The 24,041-nt window shown below is 41.3% G+C and overlaps 1 protein-coding gene across 1 annotated transcript in view; it reads right to left on the minus strand.

Moving 5' to 3' along the window:
- Positions 1-4,248: 4,248 nt before the first annotated feature.
- LOC116655834 overlaps positions 4,249-24,041 on the minus strand; it is a 43,012-nt gene continuing 23,219 nt past the window's right edge. The window contains exon 2 of the transcript XR_004310909.2: positions 4,249-5,888. The gene's annotated coding sequence lies outside the window, so the exon portion shown is untranslated. The remainder of the gene's footprint in view (positions 5,889-24,041) is intronic.

The following is a 24,041-nucleotide window of genomic DNA, read 5'->3' on the forward strand; positions in this document are numbered from 1 at the left end:
AAGCGGCTGCCCGCTGGGAAATTCCTCTACCACTCAACTGGCACTCACTTCTCTCTCGAGTGAGACTCACGGCTGGTTGTGGGTGTCTGTGAGTGAGTCTCACTCGGAGAAATCAAGACAAGTCCTTAGTTAAAGAAGCATGCAATTTCTGGCATGTCTTTTATGTTTTTAAATGCTTCTCGTCCTTATTTTTTTCCCCCATTTGTGCTCTCCGACTTGGGCTGACCCAGTTTGACCAAAAAAACTATATTCTTTGGGGCGGAAAAACACAGTGAGGAGGGAAAACTTCAGCCTCGGTCACGTTTGTTGACGCATTTCGTTGTTTAAAGTTTTTCCAGCGCTTTCCCGGTTTTGTGTTTTTCTAGCAAATTGCTTTGAGCCAAAACTTTCAGCTAAGGTCTCTATGGTTCTATGGCTCTATGCTGATATTAATGAAAGTATTTCCAGGCAGCCTGGCTTTAAAGTTTCCAGCAAAACACCAAAGAATTATGACTTGGGGAAAAAGTTTTCTGGGGCATGACAAATTTATGGAAATTCGTTGTGATAACATACTTCGCTAGGCCATAACTCTTGCTTTCGGCCGAGTTAAAGCGGCCAGGGGGAACTAGTACTAACTAGAACTCAAAATCTCGGCCATTATGAGTCCCAGGAGAAGCAGGACACCGCAATGCTTCCTGCAGCAGCCACAAAAAGGAGAAAAGGAAGAGCAACCGACCAACAGCACGCTTCATTTAAACTCGTGTTGACCATAAGCCGGGAAAAGGCAAAAACTCGATGCACAAAAGGCTCTGAGGCGGCACAAAAACGTGCCAAAAATATCCTGCTCAGTTTCAGGCTCAGGCTCAGAAAGTGGAACAAATGCACCACCACTGACGACTCCCCCACTCAAACCACCACTCACCACCACCGCTCTCTAGAGGTTATACTCACTCAAAACCGGTTTTCTCTCAATGCCTTTTCGCTCAAAGTGAAATTTTCTCGCTGCCTGATTTTCTCACCGACATTGCGCACTCTCTCCTCTACTTTCACTCTCTCGAATTTCCCATTTCCCTGCCCAAAGAGTCGGAAAATGAGCAGTCATAGTCCCCGGCAGTCAGTGCCTCTGAACTGGCCTGGGTGAAAGGTCACACACAGAGTGTGTGTGGGTGGAAAATGTCACGGGGTCTCAGGCCTCGGATATCGAAAAATACGTAAGCCGTAAACCCAAACATAATTGCCAGGCCAACTACTTTTCGGCAGTCTTGTAATTGCCGGGGGAAATTGAAATAGATGCCCGATAATAAGCACTTAGCTCGAGACCAAAGTCACTCGATAAATGCATTAAAACTTTTCAGAGCCTCCTCTGGCATCGCAGCCGAAAACTTTCCCGCTGCACTGTAAGCCTGAGCCGAGCTTATCGGTAATTAGCTTCTTAGTAATTCCCAACTTGAGCATAAGTTTAAACTGCAGCGATTTTAATCAATGCCTGTTTGAGGAGAAGGGCAACATACTTGTGGATTGCCGGGGAAACTTTGATTGCCTAAATTTAGTTAATTACTAGGAAGTATGAACCAAGAGCTAAGAACTTTGCCAAGTTCAGTTGGGGACTATAAACTAAAAGCACTGGGGGAAATATTGGGGCTATAAAGTATTGAGATAGAATCTTTGGTAGTTGGAAACGGTAGATGTTTTTTTGAACATACTAAGGTATGAGGCTCATCACATACATACGTGGATTGCCATAACTACTGATTTAAAATAGAAACTTGCACTATTTCTATAAAATTTTATTTTCCACAAAAACAAAAGCTACGTTTAGGTATTTTTTTTAATTCTTTTAACAAAATATAAATTTTTTCTCTTAAGCTGCATTCTTTATTTTGTTCTAATAAATACCTTATAATAAATAATTCCTTTGGCATCATATACACTATCATATCAAATATTAAAATTTATGCCAAAAACCTTTCAAAGAATTTCTGTATCAGCCAATGCAAATATTTTGAGACTTGAACGAAGAGGAATTTTTCCGAAAATGGAATATAATTCTATTTACTCTGCTAGGGAGGGAAAAGTAAACTTTTCACTAAATGTTATCACACAATTTGATTTGTTCCATTTCCCCTTTGTGTCTTGAATGACACTCGTCGCATTCTTTATCGTTTGTAATCCAATTTTGATGGCAATGCAAATTAAATCCACATCACTTGACTTGTCGCATTCAATCCGTCTGCTGGGATGGAAAACCAACCAACTTACTGCTAAGCGAAACAGAAGTTGAGTTTGATAAACAAGTTTACACCTCTTTCATTTGGGTGCACTGAAGGATGAAAACCTGACTCACCCTCCACACCCGCTCTCAAGCAGGTCTCTCAGACAGGCAGGATTTTAATAATATTCCTTACGAAATATTCAGCTATCCTAAGGAAAGGACACACACTCAACCGGGAGCATGCAGATGCTGTGTGACACCGACTAAAAGTAAATTCATTAAAAATTCCATCATAAAAATACCTGAGCTGACGTGAGCTTCCCTCAAAAAACAAAAAAACACAAAACTAAAAAGAAATATATATAGGAAGAGGAAAAACTTGTATTCTTTTTACTAACTAACTAAAAGTAAACCATAAAACACACAGGACCTGAAGTTGGATGGCACACAGGAAGGAAAAGGCGACCGTATCTCCGGGTTCCTGGTGCTGCAATCTTTGTGCTGCAAGGACTCGCTCTACTCTCGTCTTATCTTGCAGCTTCCATCACACTTCACTTACATGCTCTTTAACATGTCAACATGTCAGCCTGTGGGGTATCCGTGGGTCTGTGCCTCAGAGCTGCTAGCTAGGGGGGTGTGACATAGTGACATAATAAAATGTTACTTTAGTTGGTAGTTTAGACGTCGAAAAATCCGCTAAAAGATGCTTTCACAGACTAGTGGCTGTGGCGCGAAGAAACTTTCCTCTTTGCCATTTTTCTCGCCAAAACAAAATCTGCTCCTTAAGGATTACTATATGGGGGTACCATAAATTCTTAAATGCAAATGCCATCCACTGATTATATACCCTTCATCCTTAATCCTCTCACTTAACCCTTGACCCCTCTAATCACAGCCAACAATTATTATTCCTGACCTTCGGCCTCCACTAATCACTCATTAATTAGTTCAGGTGCTCGCTCCCAGTTCCCTTTCAATATTCAAATCGATTCATATCCCTCAGCTGGCCACAACATGCAAAAGTGATTTGCGAATCATCATGCCTCCATGGCAAATTATGCATTTAATGGCCAGATGCAATTACCATCCAGTGCCTGCCAGTGGTGGAATAAAGGTCCTTTAAGGTCCTGGCCACTGCAACGCAATCGGCTGCGTGTCCGGCATAATTGCCCAAGATTAACATAAATCAATCAAAAGGCACAACAGCACCTTTGTGCGTCCACCTTTGTATTGTTGCACATGGAGAATGGCTGTGAAATTGCGCAGAAACTTTAGCCCGCTGCCAAAGGACTCGTCACAAAGGATAAGGCTTTGAGGATGGAGTAGAAGAGGGGAAGTCGCACAATGCCAAAGAAAGAGAGCCCAAAAGAACTCGGTGCTAAGCCGTCCGGGTAAACAAATACAATTGCATAAGTCCTGCTGCAGTTGTTGTTTTTTCTTGTTGTTATTTTTGTAGTATTGCGTGTCCTGTGTATTGTGGTGATAGTGTATGCACGGAAAGAAAACGAGGATCATAAAGAAAATATAACTTAGATAAAGGTTATGGCTAATATTCTGTTTTCTGCATACAGTATGCAGTATGGGAAGTATCTAGCATCACACATCCTTTCAGTTTCAATAACTATATTTATTATTTGTAATATTTTTTTCAGTACATTTGTAAGAATGGGCTGCCTGTGTATGAGTCTGTTTATCATATGTGCGCTTGATTAGCGCTGACAACATATGCAGGCTTGGCAGACATCAGGACCGCAGGACTGCCGCAAAAAGGACTGCCAACAGGACTCTGTTGACAAACAAAACAAACAAGTGCACATTTTTGTGCCAGAGCTGCATATTTTCCTTTTCTGCCCCCAACAACAGGAAAGAAAACAAATATGGTAGAGGCCTTTTCTCTCCATTCGGTATCCTTTTGCCAGCTTCATGCTACTCCTGATGCTGGTGCTGCAACTCCTGCAATGCATCCTGCAGCCAAAACAAAGGACACTGTATCATGAAGCAGTTTTAAAAGGATTTGCAGTTGAAATATGCTCGGGGGCAATGGTGGTTTAGTTTATGCAAAACAGGGAGACGACGCCACTCAAATGAACACTCCCGATGGTTTATTTTTTTGGCAAAGGACAAAGCCAAGTTATCTGAGCCAAGGGCAGGGGGATTCAACTGGATTCTTAGCCAGTCAGGCATTCCTATATTTTAAACTGATTTCCAAAAACAAAGCAAATAAGACAGCCACTTAATGACTTGAATTAAATTCAATCAGAGCCATTAGTAATGCAGTTTCTTAATTCATCATCTCTCTGTCGGCTTATAATTTTTAAATATTCTTCAAGGATGCCAGGAACTTCTGTGCAGAGTTCTGGCTTTGAGTCTTCCAACCCAATTAACTAATTAATCTATTTCAAGAGCATTCTCTGCCATTTCGACCTACATTAATTTCCTATTCATTGTGCGAGCTGAGGAATGGTCTCTATGCTGCACCACCAGTTGGTGGAAGGAAAGTGGTTGTGGCATCAGCATCAGCTGTTGCCCCACATAGCTTTGACCTGCCACTGCCCCTGGCACTCCCCTTCTTCATTGCATGCCACATCCAAATATTTCGCGCACTCCAAAAGTTTCTGCCTGCTTATTAAGAGGGCCAAAAGCAACAAAAAGGCCGAAAACAAATTTTTTCGCCATAACTCAAATGTGGCAGCCAAAGAAACAAACATGCACTGTGGAAAAATAGGCATAATTATCTAACAATTAGTCTCTCAATTGTCCTTTCTACTATTTTTAGTTTAATAAAATCGTATTTAAAAAAAAACACAAATCCTTACAAAACCACTTAAAATCACATTTCTCCCTCTGTAGACAAAACAAATGCAGAAAGCCAGAGAAATCCAGAGTCTCTGATGTCAGAGCCGTGCCGCTGTCTCCGGTCATGGTCGAGTACGGTATCCGGAAGCCGGCTGCACGCTTCCGTTTTTGTGCCTTAAAATTAATGAGCTGAGCTGAGCGGAGCGGCATTGCCACACTTTTCGCAACTAATTCCCAACAACTTGTTACAGCAGCGAAACTTTTGCAACCCATCAAGCCTGAGGAGGGTTAAGGGGTCCTGCCAGGGGCCCACGACCTTCGTGCCAGTTCCTGCCTCACGCCGCACGTATCCGTATCCGTATCTGTCCCTTACCCCTGCCAGTCGTCCTTCCTCCAGTCGTTCTTTTTTTTGCCATCCTCTCTGCACTGGCAACGTTATTTGCGCCAAATTTTCGCTTCAAAGTTTGCTTATTGTTTACGTGCGTTGCTTCATTAAGACCTAACAAGGTGGTGGTGGCGGGCTGCTGGTCCTTCTGGATCCTCCTCTCCGGTTAGTTGACTTACGGATATATAGTTACAGCACAGACAACACCACTGTACAGTACAACTTGAATTGGGTCAGGCCCGGCGAACGAACTTACAATTGTTGGGCATGGCTTGGCTCTTCTCTGCTGCATCAGGGGGTTAAAAAGTGGGCGGCAAAGGGCCAAGTGGGCGTGGCGGTGGCGATGGCGATGGCTGAGGGGTAGGTTATGATTTCAAGAGGCGCGTGTTTATTTGCTTTTGATATAGATTGGATTGTTCCAGAAGTGTGTGCCAGCAGATTATGTGACAGAGATAAGGTTTCAGTGTTCAGACATATGGAAGTCGTTATTGAAGTGAGCAGTTCCACGGAAATGAACTTTAAAGAAAATAGCATCAAAAAATTAGAAAATAAAGTTTTGTTTACAGAAATCATTATAAAATCATTGGAACTATATGTATTTTGGAAAAAAAACATAGCTTTTTAAACCAGAACCTTATCTAAAACTGCAACACCAGAATCTTAATTAAGACTAACACTAACATTAAAAAGTAAAAACAAGAATAAACAATGATATGTTCTGATATATCTTTAATCCGGTTTACCTAGTTACCCAAGTTTTTCATTAAAAACCTATTAAGTTCACAAAAATCAGCAATAAATTTCACCAAAATTAATCCTAAATATTTAAAGCACACAACCCCCAAACTGAAAGCCGAAATTTTCACTTGGCATTCTAGCAGGACCTGTCGACTAAACTAAAAAACCATTCAATTTCCAAATGAGCAGGCCAATCGACGGGAATAGCAACAAAGGCGAAAATAAAAAGACGAACCGAAGCGGAAATTGAAATAAGCAACCGAGGAAAAATAATCAAAGGAAACAAAAGCCCCAAAAAAAATATATAGACCCTCCAACAAGAGGGCTGAAGCATCCAGAGACCGAACCCCCTCCAAAGCCACCAAAATCATTCAAATCAGTGGAAATCAGCCCTGAGCCTCAGTCAAAAGTCCAGAAATTAACATTTCCACTCGAGTAAACAATCAACGGTGGCGCCAAAATCAGGGAAAACAAAAAAACGAACGCAATTCGAAAAATCGAAAAAATCAACAGAAATTTGAATGGTGTGCAAATTGGTTTTCTGGCCGAGATGGAAAACGCGGCCAAAAATAAGAGAGACAAGAACTGTGCACAAGAACTTTTGCCCCAAAGGAATACTATTAAACAAATTTATTCGATATAATTAGAAAACTTGGCGACTTTTGAAGTAATTCGCTTAATTACTTTAAGTGCACAAAATGAAAAAGGCCGGACCAAGTTCGAGGCATTGCCATTGAGCCAGGATACCAGCTGCCTGTGTCCCTCTCCCTTCAAAGTCGAATCCTGGTGACAACATGCCGCAACAGAAAGGCGCCTCAAGCCAATAAAAGTTATGCCACGTAAATCGCAAAAATGTTCCAACTGCCTGCCTTTCTGACTTTGACATGAATAATGCCCAGGAATGGGTGGAATTTTTGGCGAATGGCGTGAAATTAATTGATGAGTGGTATAAATGGGCGTGAGGGGTCTCTGCTATTCCAACAATTCAGAGAAACTCAAAAGACGGCTTAAAATAATTTAAATTTTCGGAATCTAGAAGTAGGAGTTATTTGAAGAATAGATAATTTTAAGAATAAGGAAATAAAGAATGGTTTTCCTGTACCAATCTACATCAAACTCTTGGAACTAAATTTTTATAAAGTTTTGGAAGGAAAGCTCTTGAAATATTAAGATTAGTATATATACTCGAAGGAATACTTAAATGTAATAGGGCTCTTTTAACCCTTAACAGGACCTCTATAAATATACTGTCCTATGAAAACCCCTTATAATCCCTCAACCACTATGATTTAAATAAAACAATACAGCCAAGTAATCACCCATCGAAAATAACAATACGATACAACTGACCTAACTCAACCGAAAATGGTCCCAGAGCGATTCGAGCTGAACTTTAACCCAGATTCGTGTTGCGACAATAACCGTTCGCCGTCAAGCGCCCAAGTTCCGGTACAAACTTGAAAACATAATCCCGCTTCCGGTGACCACAATTTCCGGTAATATGAAAAACCCACAATAAGTACGGCAACAGCAACAATAATGCCAACAAAAACAAATTCTAAGCCCCGAAAAAAACAAAGAGCTCAACTGGAGTTGCTGCGAGGTTTTTGCTTTGAAAATTTCGTATACATTTGATGCCAGGATTTGCCAGGATGGGCCGGCAGGAACGAGCTGAATGGACAGAAATGAAGATGGGATGGTAATAAGGATAAGACGCTTGTACATTAGGCATGCCACGCGAAAAACAGCAAAAAGCCAGAGAGCCGGAGCGCCAAGAAGGAAAAGCCAAACTGGCAAAAAGGCGTTAAAAGCCACGACGAGGACTTTGTCAACGGAAAATGGCCAGGACTCAAGTTAAGGGGCTGGGAGAGCAGTTGATAATAATGTTATTACCATAGAAATGCTTATGATAAGCCACCAGCCATTTTGAGTGGTGGAGTATAATAAAAATTAATGTTTATTTTCCTCACGCTTTTAATTAAAAATTGTCAGCCAAGCAAATTGAAAATTAAAATCTACATTTTATGGCCACGGCCATGGCCAAAATAAAGCTGACCCACAAAAAATGTGTTGAAAAATTTCAGCTATTATTGTTTTGGCCACCAAGCTCTGAAAATTTCGGGTGCGACATTTTTGGTTCTCCTCGGCAACTTGAATTGTTTTGGCCATAAAGTTTGTGCATACTACCCTCTCCTGGCACCCCTTTCCGCCCCATTGTCTTGCCTGAAATGGCAAAAGTTTGCGCTTTAAATAATTGGCAAGGCAAGCAGAAGTGGCAAGTGCGGCACGGACGGATGGTGGCAAACCCTTGGCAGTTAGTTTTAAATATTGTTGCTAATTTGCCACATTGTGCGTGAGACGACAAGCTGGAGAAAGCTGAGAACTAAGAACAGAGAACTGAAAAGCTGGATTAAAATTATGAGCCGGCCATATTTTTTGAAGTGTCCAAGCTGAAGCTGACAAGGACGATGACGAGGACGACGATGATGATGGCCCGAATGCGGAAAGTTGCGAAAAATGAAAGAAAAACTACTTGCTGAAGACTGCGAAAAAATTACACGAAGTGGCCAGATTAAAAAATTCCATTTATTTTATGGATGAAAATTCAGTTTAAGAGTGGGATGAGTGCGAAGCGAAAAGTTTGTCTTGAGAAATGAAAGGAAGTTAATTATAGCAAACGCCACACTCAAGGATATTATTATTTCAATCATTTTACATTTTGCAGGAGCCTGGACTGATTTAATCCTGTTTGCTACAATAATCCTTAAAGCCCTGTCGGCTTAACCCAACGCACTTCCTGCCGCTTGAGCGTGTGTGTGTGTGTGTGTGTGTGTGCATGTCCTGATGTCCTGATAGTGTTATCCTTGGCTGGAGATAACCGCATAACTGTTTTGGCATCTTATTACGGGCCAGTTGACAGGTGCATGACATTTTGTGGCCAAGCGCATCGAAGGGCGACACACAGGACACCCCAAACGATGACACATCCTGGGGCTCTGGTGTCCTCGTGTCCTGGTCAGAGGCGTCAACGTGCCAGAAAAACGAGTAGACCGCAGAAGCGGACATTGAATCCTGTCTCCCGTCTCCGGTTACCCCGAAAAACCCAATCCTGCTGACCACTAACATTGGATATCTGCTATCAATTGCCGCTGCTGGACGTCAAATTATATTATGGAAAAGTAAATATAAATGGGAAATTGAATATATATGAGGCTGGCTGCTTGCCGACAGCTTTGTGTATACTTTTTTTAGCTTTTCACGCCTACACAAAAAAATTATTGAAAAAAAGCGAAACACTTGCCAAAGTTTCCACATTTTTTTATGCCAATTTGTTTTTTATTTCATTCGTTTTCCATGCACGAATTGAACGCCATTTCTGAAAACTGTTGACAGCTGTCGCAAAAAATGGGGAGAGTTTCCCTCACTTTTTTGTGGGGTTGCCGGAGTCGCCGGAGTACAAAAAGAATTAAAGCTGTTTAATCCGTTGAAAAACTACTTTTCGATGTTTGCCGACTGCCAACTGACACTCTGCCGGGGAGTTAAATTAAACTTGATGGAAATAATGACAAAGAGAGTCCATGAACAGTGAAATATAATCTACAAAGAATACGGACGATTCGAGGCATACGATATGGGGCAGCTCCCCTCTGTCGTTTGAGCAGAAGATACAGGCTTTATATAGGAGTATTATTTACTTAAAATAGCAATTATTCTCAGTTAATAGTATTTTTAAGAGTATTGATGTTATTAATTTAATAAATATTTTTAAAGAGTGCGTAAATCCCAATGTCCCTAGACGAAATCCTAAACACACTCCCCCTTGCATCCTGTTGAAGGCCCTGTCGTTGCCAAATGAATTTGCAAAATCTGCTGTGTCGTGCAAATAATTTCAAGTTCAAAACCCTGGCTGTCAGGCCTGGCTGTCTAAAGTCAGTTTGGGCCCAGACTACCAGACAGACAGTCATCCTGGGGCAGGCTGCAATGCAATCTGTGTCTGCGGCGCTTATTTGATTTCTCACAACTGCCAAAAAGTTGGTGTAACCCCTAGTCCCGGATCCCGGGAATGAACCTCGTCCATCGTCTGGCAGTGTCTATCTTCATTTGATTCCAGTCGATTTCCTGGCAAAAACGCGACTCTATGTCATCTTGACATAAGTCAACGGATTTTCCATTGGTCACGTACCGACGACGTCGTCAACATCTGTTCGTCTGTGCATTTTTCCGGCCAGCTCCTCAACCACATCTTTTGATGTTTTTCGCATTCGAGTATCCGAGAGCCGAATGCATATATGAATTTCAAATTGTGGAAAACTTATCGTCGGAGATATGGGTATCACCCAATTATAAAGTTTTTTATCACCCCATGATGATAGTTCTTGGCTCGTCGCCTCATAAACACATCCAGTCACAGGTCTCTGCATAAATATGCAAATTTAATGAGTTTTTAAATAATTTTCTTGTTTCGGGGCAACTCATCTCCAACTCATTTCCGGCCCACGCCGCAAGCCAAACAAAATGCATTTCAGTTTCTATTTTTATGGATTCTAAACGGGTTAAAAGTTGAATCTGTTTTCACTGATCATCAAATCATCGATCAGGAAAAGTTTTCCCTTCCCCCAGCGAAAGTTTTCTCCTCATCTCGAAAACTTGTGTCGGTTTTTATGGCATTTAGATTGGGCGTTTATGTGCGGATGCTTTGGGAAATATTTATGATTGGATTAGTGCTAGCAAATGTTCATTAATCCCGGCCGAAAAAATATGTTTGTGGTATTTGGAAATGTATGTTTAAATATTTTGGTAAGCAAGCGATTGGCCACAAAATCGTAAATTAAAATTCATTGTGAAAGAAATGGAAGCCATGAAAATATATTTTTAAAATCCAATGCAATATTTTTTGTTTTTATCCTTAATTCATGACCCTAATAACATTTTAAAACTTTCCGGAAGAAATAAGTAGCCTTTGGTGGCCATAAACTTAAACATTCTTCTGTGTATTTATGATTTTATTTTTATTACAGGTATACTAAAAGGAATTAAGCCGAAATGCAAATTTCGTTTCTTCATTCGTTTGAAAAAGGCATCAAATTAATTTTATTTTCATTATGACTCATAAAACGCCACCGCAATGTGGAAACTTTTGGCACACCACCCGGAAAAACAAACTCACAAAAAATTAGGGAGCTGGGAACCCTTTTTTTGATGGCACCAGCACCGGCCACATTTAATCAAGCTACTCGGGATTCGGGACACACACAAAAAATGTCCAAAGTGCGTACTTTCAGCCAACACATAATTAAGCTTAATAAATTTCTAATTATCAGATGGTCGGACTAAGTGAATAAAAAAGGGTCTAAGGACTCCATCAGTCCCTCTGACGGAAAAACACATGGTCCGGGCTGGCTTCGGTTGGGCTTGAGGTTTGCAAATTAACCCTTTTTATGGAGGAGCCCAGAACCCAGAACCCAGAACTCCGACCTCCGACTTGACAGTAAAAACTGCGCTCATAAAATGTCCGGTTTTATGGTCGTCGTAGTCGTCGTCTCTTGTTCTCGTCAGTTGCTGCAGCAGTTTAAATTTAAATAAATTGTACAAAACTGACTGCCGTCGAAGAGTTGAAGTTGGAGTCGATGTTGGGAAACTCCACGCCACTTTCCACGTGGAAACGAAGAGACTTGGACTTTTTACGAGTTGGCCAGAAATTAAAAAGTTTATCTGATTCTCTAAACAGTTTTGATGAACAAAAGGAAGGAGTCGGCGACCCAGGCGACCCATCGACTCCAAGCTGCATAATTAGACACCCGTCGTTCCTGCACTCCCCGTCTCTATCACTTGACCGTTCACCCGTCTCTGTCGCGTCCATCACACCCGCTCTAATCATTATTCACGCTCAGTTGACCACCTGTGAGTGGGACTTTGTTACGGTATTGGCATCGGTATCGGGTCCAACTTTGGCGTTGACACTGCCATCAAGTTGAATCGCTTCAAAGGAAATTAGCATAATTGAGTTAAGCATCGATAAGCCATGTTTTTCTTTCTTTCGGTTGCACCATCGGTATCATTAGCTGCTGTTGCATAAACTGAGAGAAAAAACTTACTAGAGATAAGCCACAGCGGCGAATGCTTATGTTTGAAGTTCATTAATTAAACATTTGATAAGGACGACGGGAAGGGTTAACCCTTGAGCCAAGCACTGGGGGTGACTGGTGGCGTCTGTTAGTTGTCAAAATGGTAATAAACGTTCAGCGTTTTTTAACCCTTTCCAGGAACTCTGGGTGTCTGGATTCGCCAGGGCTGTCAACTCGATAGAAACAGCAATGACTTCTGATAAATAGAAGATACTAAGACAGGCTTCTTAAAGTTTCCATTTCTCTTTAATTTTTAAATAACATGCAGATTCAACAATATATGTCTAGAAATCAAACATATCAATTGACTAATCCCATTTCGCATTATCGATTCAGACATAACAGGCCGAAACTCTGTCCAAATACACCTGTCCAAGACAGTCTCTGCCAAATAACCGATTAGCTTTTAGTGTCCTGTGCTTTTCCAGTCAACTGGCAAGTGGACACGACTTTTCCTAAGCCCCGACAGACAGACAGTTGGACAAATATTTGATGTTTAATCTTATGAAACAACAAACAAACAGCCAGAGGAATAAAACGAGCCAAAGGGACACCCCCCACTGAAGGCGACAATGTCAGGCTGAGTTTCACAGCCAGCGCATAAAATTGTAATTAATTAAATTTAAACTCGAGTCAACACTAAATGGAGGATATAAGGGGCATGGGGGTCTCCCTCTGGGTGCTATGGGGGATTGGTTGGCAGACAGCGACAGCCCGAAAGGATTAACAAATACAATGGCCAAACAGCTTGAGGCTTAAAACTGTGCACTACAAAACCGAAGACAAAATGCAAACACAAACACGAACAACAAACACAAATACAAACACCGCCCCACCCCAAAAATACAGGGGGGCGTGGCGCAGAAGTCCAAAAGTGCTTTTAACCTACTTTTTTGCGAGTAAACAGACTCGGAAACCATCCAACATATGCATAAATAGACTTTAACCCCTTGACGGTTTCATGGGGTTTTCAGGGGTTCTGCTTTTTGGGAGGTACAGAAGTACGGGTATATAAAAAACGTGAGTAAAAGTTGGGGATTTCTTAGGGAGTGATGAGATACAGGATATCCTGTTTCAGGATATCCTGATATTCTAAACGGTTTATTGTGAACTATTTGTTTAACTAATATTATTGAAAGGGAAATTTTTAATACATCCTTTCTAAAATTGTGGAAATTTCTAAAAACTAAACTATTTTTGGAATAAAATTTTTGAAATGCTGCTTCCAAAAAGAGTATATATGAAATGCTTTCCTTTTTTTGGGTATAAAATGTGTGAAACCTTTTTGCTTTTTGGTTGCTATCGTCGCAATGCTTTCAACAAAATTTAATCTCATTTATACACACACACACTTCTTCTGGGGCACTCTCGCACACACATACACTTATACAAGCTCTCATCCACACTTAACAGTGTGCAGAACGTAATCCTTTAAATGAGTTTAGCGTCACGTTCGCACTTATGCGTTAAACACGTGTTTTTTGCCCCAGCATTATCCTTTTGCCTAGGACTTTTCGCAGGGCTCTCACAAAGAGCGGAGGGAGGCGATGAGAGGGTGGCTGTGGGTAGCGGTTGCTGGTAATGGGTAGTTGTCCTGCCCCCTGCAATATGCAACGCGTTTTTTCCAGCGGCAACAGCTGCACAATTCAAAATGTCAATTGAGGCAGTCCGTCCAAAAGCAAAAAGAGAATGGACTCATGCCCCACAGCCATTCCACCGAAACAAGGACCTAGCTCCATATTCCAGGACTCCAAAGCACTCTAGTCCTGTAAGTATTTGCTGCAAGTAGCACTGAAAAAATGGTTAAATGAATATATTTTCGATAATAAAAATTCACGGATAAAATCCTTTCTGACTTCTTTAAATATACATGGCCAGAAAAATGTTTAGATCAGGAAAAGAGAATCCTTGTATTTCTTTCCACATGTTTTTTCAAGTGTACTCATTCTCCAGTTGTCCAACTGCCTCTGGCAGGATTCAGTTTAGTCCACGCCAGTGCACCTACAACAACTAGTCCTGTCGGGGAAGGGGCAACTGCGGTGCAGGAGTCGGCGGGAAGGACTTGAGAGACTCGTGGGGCAAGGGTTGCATGCAAGAGCACTCAGTGCGCAACGTTGGCTCATTAAAGTGGCATATTTCACACATAGACCGAGCGACAGCCACTGAACCAAAGGCGACTTGAGAAGGACCCAGGGGTGGAGTAGGAATAAAGAATGCCCTAACACCAAGAAATATACAAATTTTACAAAATACAAAATTTCCGAATATAAAACTAAAAAAAACTAAGGAAAACCATCTTTAAAGGAACTTATCACATTTCCAAAAATCCAATTTAATATAAACCCACACCTATCCATAATATTATTCTGCCTTTGTTTCAAAAGTTAATTAATGTAACCTTTCAACTCTGTGATATCCTCACCTCCCCAAAAAAAGAAGGAATCTCCCCAGGGAAAGCCAAAAGTGCAAAATGCCACAGAATGCCATCCTACGACTTTGACGTTGGTGTTTTTTCCAGCAACGTGCGGCATGTTTTTAGGAGCTTGCCTGGATGTCCTGGACGGGGCCAGGACTCACAGTACCCAGTACAGTTGGACAACGGCTGCTAGAGTTAAGTGCTGGCAATTTGGCCTTCTTTTTCACAAAAGAACTCTGTTGCATGGTGGCCGTCAGGGGACGGCGCGAGTATGTGGCAAATTATTTTAATTGTTTCGCAAGTGCTTAGAATGCCTCGAACCTAATGGACTTTCTGTGCGGATGTGGGCTGGGTCTCCTGGTGGAGGAGAGCTCTGTTGTCTAAATTAATGTCAGGGGAAATGCCATTTTTCGTTTAGATTAATTTCCTCTTTGTTAAGTTAATTTTTGAGAAAGGTTTTCGCGCCGGCCTTGTGGGGAATGGAGAGTTGCCGCGGGCACCAGAGTAATTATTATATGCCTATGCGGAAATTGTTTATTAACCTACTTTTAATTATATGTGTGTGCAAATGTTAATGCAGACTAAAAACAATTAAATTAGTAAGAATTCGCTAAGCAACAGGCCAACCCATAAGGTAGCACAATTGCCCGAAAACCATTAATTAATTTACACTGTTAATTGTGGCAGCCAAAAGCCGATTTACCATATAATTACTATCCAATATTCATAAATACAAGCGGAATGTATGCGAAAACTCATTACACTAAATTAATTTCACCATCGAGTGGGGTTTTCGGGAAGCCCACTACACTCTTAGTGAAAATATTAAACGTATTGCGTACACGATAATGAAAAAAATAAATATATACAATAATGAAAAGGGAAAAAAAGCCAGCGGGTAATATAATAATAAATAACATGCAAACGAGGCGAAATCAATGTAAAACGCGTTGAAGCGTATCATTAGCGGGCGGTGCCACGCCCACACTCTGGTAGGATAGTGGGCGTGGCATCGACAAAATAACCGCATGCCGTCAATCAATATGGGAATATTGAATGTGGGTGGCTCTGGATCTGACTCTGACTCTTACGCTGGCTCTGCTGGGGGGTCCTATGTAGTATAATCGAGCCATATCAACAACTTGCCATCACGCTGGTTAACACTTCAATAAATCGATAAACGCATCAAACAGAAAAGCTGTTGCATAATTATGACCGTTTGTTGGCCAGGCCCAGACGGGGGCTTTAATTAAATTGGCTGTGTATTAGTGCGAAAGCGATTGGCAGGCGGTCGCATTCGCATGCATTAATCATAAAAAAGGCAATCAATCGACTGGATTGGGTTTTCCTGGTAATACATCGCGTTTTTTGGACCCTACAGAATACGCAGAAATGTTTTACAATTCCAATATACAACAGAATATTAATTCAATGCCTGTTTTTTAGCCGCAATCAAAGTTTTTATTACAACATCAGAGGATTACGGAGAGAGCTTTCCCTCTTACAGAAGACCTTATAACTTAATCTAAATTAAATAAAATGAAGCAAGCCATAATTTAGTCTCTTATTTTTTTTAAATATCTATTAAAAAAGGAATAAAAGGATTTTTTCTTAGAGCATTAAAAAGTGTCCCATATTCGTACTTCCCAACGTAAATTTCATCAACCATTTCCAAGTGAATGGGCACATCAGTCAGCGATAACGATGACGATACCGATTCCCGTTGGTCCGTCAGGTGCACCATGGAAAAGCGAAAATTAAGTTGCCACCATACCCACCCGACAACACTAGCACCATCTAGCCACCCAGCCATCATCCACCCACCCAGGCATCGCCCATCCAGCCGCCGGAATACGGCTGTAAACTGAAGTTGCCGCACGTGTCCAACAAACGTTTGCCTTGGCACTCCGCTCCACTCAACTCTTGCCACTGCCACGTGTCGATGCACTTGTCAGCATATTTTCCACGTGATTCCCAACTGCCACTAGTGCCTCTGTGCCCAACTTGCCCCAGCGGTGCACTTCAAAAATATTCTTCTCTCAAATTTTTTCTTTAGAGGCAAATGCTACCTTCAAGATAGTTTTTTCTATTTAATTGTAAAATGTACAATACTGAGTAGTGAGGAATCGATCTACAAATCATAAACAATATTCCATTAGGAAGGATTTTTTTAAGAACGTTTTCAGGATTTTCAAACATATGCATCCCCCAGAAAATTTCATGAAAAATTTAAAAAAAAATTTGCATCCAGATTTTGCTGCAGATTTACGGAAAATTGATCTACAAATCGTTTAAGGTATCCCGCTTTAGAATCGAGTCAATATTGGCAAAGATATGATCATCGCAGTGGGTCATTTTGGCCGACAATGCATTTTCAAGATTTTCAAAGGGGATCCCCCAGAAAATTTCATGAAAAATTGAAAAAAAAAATTGCATCCAGATTTTGGTGCAGATTTACGGAAAATCGATCTACAAATCGTTTAAGGTATCCCGCTTTAGAATCGAGTCAATATTGGCAAAGATATGATCATCGCAGTGGGTCATTTTGGCCGTCAATGCATTTTCAAGATTTTCAAAGGGGATCCCCCAGAAAATTTAATGAAAAATTAAAAAAAAAAAAATGCATCCAGATTTTGATGCAGATTTACGGAAAATCGATCTAAAAATCGTTTAAGGTATCCCGCTTTAGAATCGGGTCAATATTGGCGAAGATATGGCCATCGCAGTGGGTCATTTTGGCCGTCAATGCGTTTTCAAGATTTTCAAAGGGAAACCCCCAGAAAATTTCATAAAAAATTTAAAAAAAAATTTGCATCCAGATTTTGATGCAGATTTACGGAAAATCGATCTAAAAATCGTTTAAGGTATCCCGCTTTAGAATCGGGTCAATATTGGCGAAGATATGGCCATCGCAGTGGGTCATTTTGGCCGTCAATGCGTTTTCAAGATTTTCAAAGGGGATCCCCCAGAAAATTTCATGAAAAATTTGAAAACAAAATGGCATCCAGATTTTGATGCAGATTTACGGAAAATCGATCTACAAGTCGTTTAAGGTATCCCGCTTTAGAATCGGGTCAATATTGGCGAAGATATGGGAGATATGGTGGATGAGAGGATTTTAAAAACGAGCTGCTTATATCATTTTTTTTTTTGCGCCATACAAGTTTCTCTCGCTGTCCATTTGCATCCTTGTCTTAGTATCATTCTACATTTTTAGCTTTCCTCATTTACTTTTTTTACTAATTTTATTTAGCACTTTGTTGGTTGTTGGGGTTTTAATGCTGTTAAATGCAATGCAATTTTTATCTGGTCTAAAAGGATTTACCATCCATCCGCTTATTTTTTGCCTTCCTCCCGCACCGGATTACGTGTTTTTGCATTTTTGCATTTTGAACTGGACTTGCATATCCGGTCCACGTCCTTTCCTTTCAGTCATGTCGTACCGTACTTTCGCCCCGTTGTGTTATCTTGTGGTTTTTTACATCAAGTTGAGAATTTTCTCATTAATTTCAACGTTTTTCTGCAGCTGCCGTAGCTTGCATAGCTGCTGATGTGTTTTGTGCTTGCGGACAGTTGTCGGTCTCACTGTGTGCAGCTCCTGTCCCACTGATTGTGGTCCAGGACGAGCATTCCAGGATGCGGATGCGGCATTACGAGGTTTCACATTACGGTGACACTTTTTTTCTAAGAGCATGTCTGGCAGAATAATGCAGAATTTAAGCCTGTATTTCTAAATGAATTTAAATGTATAAATTTAAGGTCTTAAAATGAAAACCTAAGCAGATAAATTCTGTCCTCTCGTCATCTGCCTTTCTTCTAAAAAAAACCCAAAAGATTATACAATTGTTTTATCTGACACATTACAATTGCCTCATTTGAAGTTCATTAACCTACCGCAAGACTCTTTAATTTCCGATAGACAGTTCCGGAATAAAAATAATAAGAGGCTTGCCCATCTCCGCCACCAAATGATGGCCACCTAAGAACCCAAGTGGAAGTTCACACAAATAAAAGCCGAGTCAGGAGAATTCAGGCCACTCAAGAGGAAAGCCAACTGAAGGCGAAGTCGAGCAGACAAGCCAAGACAAACACCAATTAAATGCACATAATGATAATGTTGTGCCGAAAAGTCATTTGGAGCAACTAAATTACAACTTCCACTTTACATTACACGGCACGGCAGCGGAACCTCAACCCCCGACCTCCGACCCCCAATCACCCCATCCACCAGCTCATCCTCATCCATAACCTAACCCAACTGAACCGAAGTGAACTCCACGCCATGGATGGGTGGGGTGGGGCGAGAAAACTCGAACCGAACCCAAAAATCCACACAAAATTAAAAGTCTGCTGCAGTTGCGAAAGGAGAAACAGATGGCTACTGCAACGTAATGAAAACAAACACCAACAACAATCAACCGAATTTGTGTCTAAAGTGTTTGGCCTTTGGTTCTCACCCAAAAAAAAGAAATAAAATAAAAGAAAAGACAACTTCCAAAAAATAGACAATCCAAGAAGCTAAAGTTGGTTTACCGCTCGGTTGAGCGAAGAAGTTCAATGATCAAGTTCATGAACTTGGAGTAACCAACTTGAAGTGGGTTTGCGGCAAATAGCACTGAGAAAAAACAATCAATAATTTTCTTTAAACATATATTTATTATTGAACTAACTTATAAGAATATTTTCGGCAGACTCCTTTTACATTTTGGTAAAAAGAACCGCCTCCTTCCCTGTTCTAGCTTCTAAACTAGGTACATAAAATAGCTCCCTGTTATTCTAGTTCTACTAACTGTTAGTAAATTGTTTCTAACTCTACAATTCTTTCAGTGTTACCCTTGCTGACATAGCAGTTTATAATTAGAAGCCTTACCAAGTCGCAACTCCATCTGTGGAGTGTCTCACCGAAAAGAAAGTCAAGTGGATTTTGGCGGCAAAAGTTGAGAATGCATTGTGGGATGCCTGTGCAGGGAGACAAATAGAGGAAAGCGGGGAAAAAAATACGGGGGAAAGGAAAATGAGAAAGTGGCAAGGGTCGAGGGTCAAAGATGAAAAGGATTTCGTTCAGCTACGGTTACGTAACGTGGGATTTCTGTTTACCCAACGGCGGCGATGATGGCGACAAGTGCATATACAGGCTCCTTGGATATTGACAGAAAACAAAAGCAAACAATTTGTCGGTCTGTGCAGGTTGCGTATGTAAATAAAATTCCAGAAAAATAACACAAATTCTGGATGACAGGGCTAACGAATTCTAGATACTCTTAATGGGTATTTTCTATAAGATATTTATAAAGTAAAGGAATCCTCCAACACACAGTAATGTTTGGTCACCTTACCTTTTAAATGATTTTTTAATTAGAAAATAACTATCTTATATATCTTAAATTAAGGCTTCCTTAAGTTAAAATATTTTATTCATTTTTTCTTTTAAATTTTCTGATTAATCGTTGCATAGTAACATGTATTACTGACGTCTTTTTTCTTAAAGCAACTTCTTGTAGTAACCCCCCTGATTCCCAGCATCTGAAAATATGTATCCGCCGTGTATGACAATCGTATCTAGGGTATTAAAATTTTAAATAAATAAATAAAAAACGAGCCGGAACGGAACGCGCTCGCCATGGTAAATACTTATCCGTAGATGTGGGCGAGTGGCCTTTTGTTATTGTTTTCGGCGGCTTAAGCAATGTTAAATATTTAACAAAAATAAAAAATAAATCCGAGACGAGACGAGCCGAGCCGAGCGGAGCAGAGCAAAGCCATCTACCACGACAACAAAAGAGAAGAATCCGATTTTTAAACATATGTATAATAGGTGCCTGGCATGGTGATGATATGGATGGAATGGGATCCCAACCAGATACCAGAAACCTGGAACCTGGAACCTGCAACCTGGAACAAAGCGAAGTTTCGTGCTCGTGGTTAATCTTTTAAGTGTGCCGTATACCCCCGTATACCTTGTCACCCCCCGAACGATACCAGGGAACACTGGGGCATATCATTCGCGCAACGTGTTTATATTTCGTTTTAAAATTCTGTGCACGCGCCGGGCATTATAAACATTTTTCTATATGATTCCCACATACGAGTATATGAACATTGCATCGTCTCTGCGATACTCCGCGACGTCGGCAATGTTTGTTGTCGTCGGTTTTGCAACGTTGCTGCTGCCACAGCCATTGTCATTTGTTTGCTTTTTAATATGCAAATAAATATAATAGGGATACACGATGCTTTTTAAATAAATACAGTTCAAAACATTTATGACAACTCCGCGGCGGTTCGCCGTGCCATTTCCAATTCCAACGTTATTTTATTGTCCATTTCTGTTCATTGATAAGCGGCTCGAAATGCAGTATTGCAATTGCATCGCATTTCGCAAATAAATTGCAGGAAATGGTAAATAAAATGTTTATTTGCCATAAATCGGCCGATTGCTGTTTGTCGGTTAACCAGTATACGTAGTATTAAAATCGCGATCGTTCAGGTGGTCGGACGACCGAAAACGACACACAACTCGCTGCGGTGAATGTAAAAATGTTGCACCGAAATGGGCAACCGACCAACCTATGGGGGGCCTGTAATCTTTGGTATTTGGCATTTTGGTAGCCGGTTTACGACAGTTTTCAGATTGGACTTGCAGGTTTTAATAGTTCTATAGATGATAAACTTAATGATCGAAGTGGGTTTGAGCGGATAGGGTTTTAAAGTAGCCTTAACATTGTAATGCAGTCCTAGACTACTGTGCGGAGTGCATTTAAGATATAATATTTCAGAGATATAATCTCAAGTAACTTTTACTGTTAAGCTCCATCTGCAGATAACAGATATTTTCCCATTATGCAATGGTTCAAGTTTTTTTCTTGTACTGCGGCAACCTGGAGATTTATAACTCCAGTTGGCAATTGTGCAACAAATCTGCTTGCTCATCGAGTTGTCAGGCCAGGCTAGGCGAGAGGACTCGAACCGGCCGCATTCATAACACTCGCCACATTATGCTCAGACAATCTAATGCCTCGCCTAATATTTATATCCGCTCTCGACTTAAGCTATTACCAAGACAAACACCATACCCATAAATCCTTCGGCCGGGCATCTGCATAATGCATTTATCTAAAACACCTTCCTCCCCAGGCCCATCCCAAGGCCCATTGCCCTGGGGGGGATTCTCGGAGGATAACCGAACTAACATGCAGACATGGCCAGCATTCATTTATCACATTTATCGCTTGCAAGCGAATGCAAAAATTCTATTACTGCCCAGGAAGGATGCCAAGGACTCTAGCCAGGATCCAGTCGAGGAAGCAGACCATTAAAAATTATGGAATAAAAATCTTGCACATCATGTGAGACCGACGACATATGCGATAAATTTTTGCCGCCAAGAGCCAGAGCCCGAACGAGAACAAAAGCCATGGCAAGTTTCTGGAGATCATCTTGAGATTTCTGCAGATTTTCTTTCACTGCAATTGGTGGCCATTTATCACTGTCCAAGTTATGCCCGTTCGCATTGCATTTAAGCCGTGTCCATAAGGATCAATGAGGATAATTCGAATCTATGGCATCAGGCGAGCTTTGGCCAGAACGTAATTATCGTTTGTGCCGCAATGGGGCACGTTTTGTATTAGATGGTTTGAGGTGGTTCGAGTGGATTTCGTAGATTGGGTGGGTTTTTGGGTCGGATTTTGGGTGGGTTGGGGTCTGCTTAGATTTGTCATGGTTTTCAGCTGCACATGTGTGCGACTATATGTGTTTGCATTGTGATAAGCACATGTTATGGTTTTTCACACTCCCGATTCCATTGAGGGGGTTAGATTTTCGTGTTTGGATTTTTCATGTTATCGATCGGCTTACCCCATTTCCATTCCCGCTTTTGGCTTCTTGTTTGCGGTTGTTACATGTTTTCCTATCTGGATTATGATTAATTGATTGGCCAAGTGTCGTGGGTCGTGGGTTGGGGGCGGGAGTCCCCACCTACCTTCGCAATCACAATTATTGGGGGGCGGCTAGCAGAGAGAGGGTTGTTTGCAATCGGAGGGGCGTGTTGGCCATTGGCTCTGGGTCAATGCTCTGCAGGGCGAATGGTGGGGAAAACTTTTGACGCTTTTCCATGGAAAATGCATAAAACCGATTCCGTTCCCATTTCGGCAGCCGCTGATGTCAAACAGCTGGAGCTCTCCTCGGACTTTTAAACAGCCAACTACAAACAACATTGACAGCTTCGATTCCCGGCATAAGCATCCTATAATTGGCACTCGAAAGCCCAAACAAAAAGATGCCAAATGGCTGCAAGAATTTCAAATGCTCTAATTTTAGGCAGACCTAATAGAGTTCCCAGTATTCCAAAATTAGAAGTGGGCTAGTCGCTTCAAAATAGTTTTCAGAATAGCTCTTGAGACTCTAAAAACGATCATTTGGTTTTAAAGTCCTTACCAATTTATAAAGCCATTGAAAAAACCTTTAAAAGCAGTTACTTTTGGAAGAAATCGTAAAAGAATAACTCCCACTATTCCAAGAGTATAATGAGTAGTCGGTTGGTTAAACTTGCCATCAAAACGTGGAAACTGCAGAGGCTGCACATGTGAGCACGAAGGCAATCGTTTAAATAGTTATTGCACTTTTCCCCACCCAACCCACTCGGCAATGCAATTAGTTTAAAAGGCCAAAAAAAATGCCAAAAAAAGAAGAGTGGAAAAGACAGCAGCAGAAGGCAGTGCCTGACAGGCTGACAGCACAACAAACATCCCAGAAAGGAACCGGAGGATGAGCTATGGCACATGGAAGAATGTCAAAGCAAAATGAAGCCATTAAATGAACGGCAAAAGTTGAAGTCCCCCTCACAAAAAAGGCAGCAAAAAATCGAAGCGACGAGAAGGAAACAGAAACGAGATGAAGAAGTGCTAAGCTAGAACACAGTGGCAGCAAAAATTTAACACCCGCCACCGGCAGCGGTGTGGCGCGATGGGCAGCAGCTCACATTTTGACTGGCACAACCCGCAGCAGCAACACCCAACCTCCAACAACATCAGCAACCAGCAGCAGCCGCCACAACCAGCCGGCAACATCATCTCCTCGTCATGGCCCAGAAGAAGCTCCTGGAGGAGATGGCGAAGGAATGGGGAGTCCATGTCGGAGTCTGAGTTGGAGGCCAGGTTTTCGTAAACGTCGACATCTTTCACGGGTAGGCACTGCAAAAAGAGATTGTTTCTTCAGGAAAAGTAGGGATATATTTTAATCCTATCTTAGGAAAAACTAGATCCAATTCTTACAATATCTTAGACCTTAAAACTATCTTTCTTTTATATCTTTATAGGACCCTCAATTTTTCCTCAGTGTCTGAATAAGTATCTGCTTTTGGGGGGCAGATGTTGACAGGTCGCGGAAAAAAAG

Source organism: Drosophila ananassae, chromosome 2R (assembly GCF_017639315.1).
Source record: "Drosophila ananassae strain 14024-0371.13 chromosome 2R, ASM1763931v2, whole genome shotgun sequence".
NCBI classification, from domain to species: domain Eukaryota; kingdom Metazoa; phylum Arthropoda; class Insecta; order Diptera; family Drosophilidae; genus Drosophila; species Drosophila ananassae.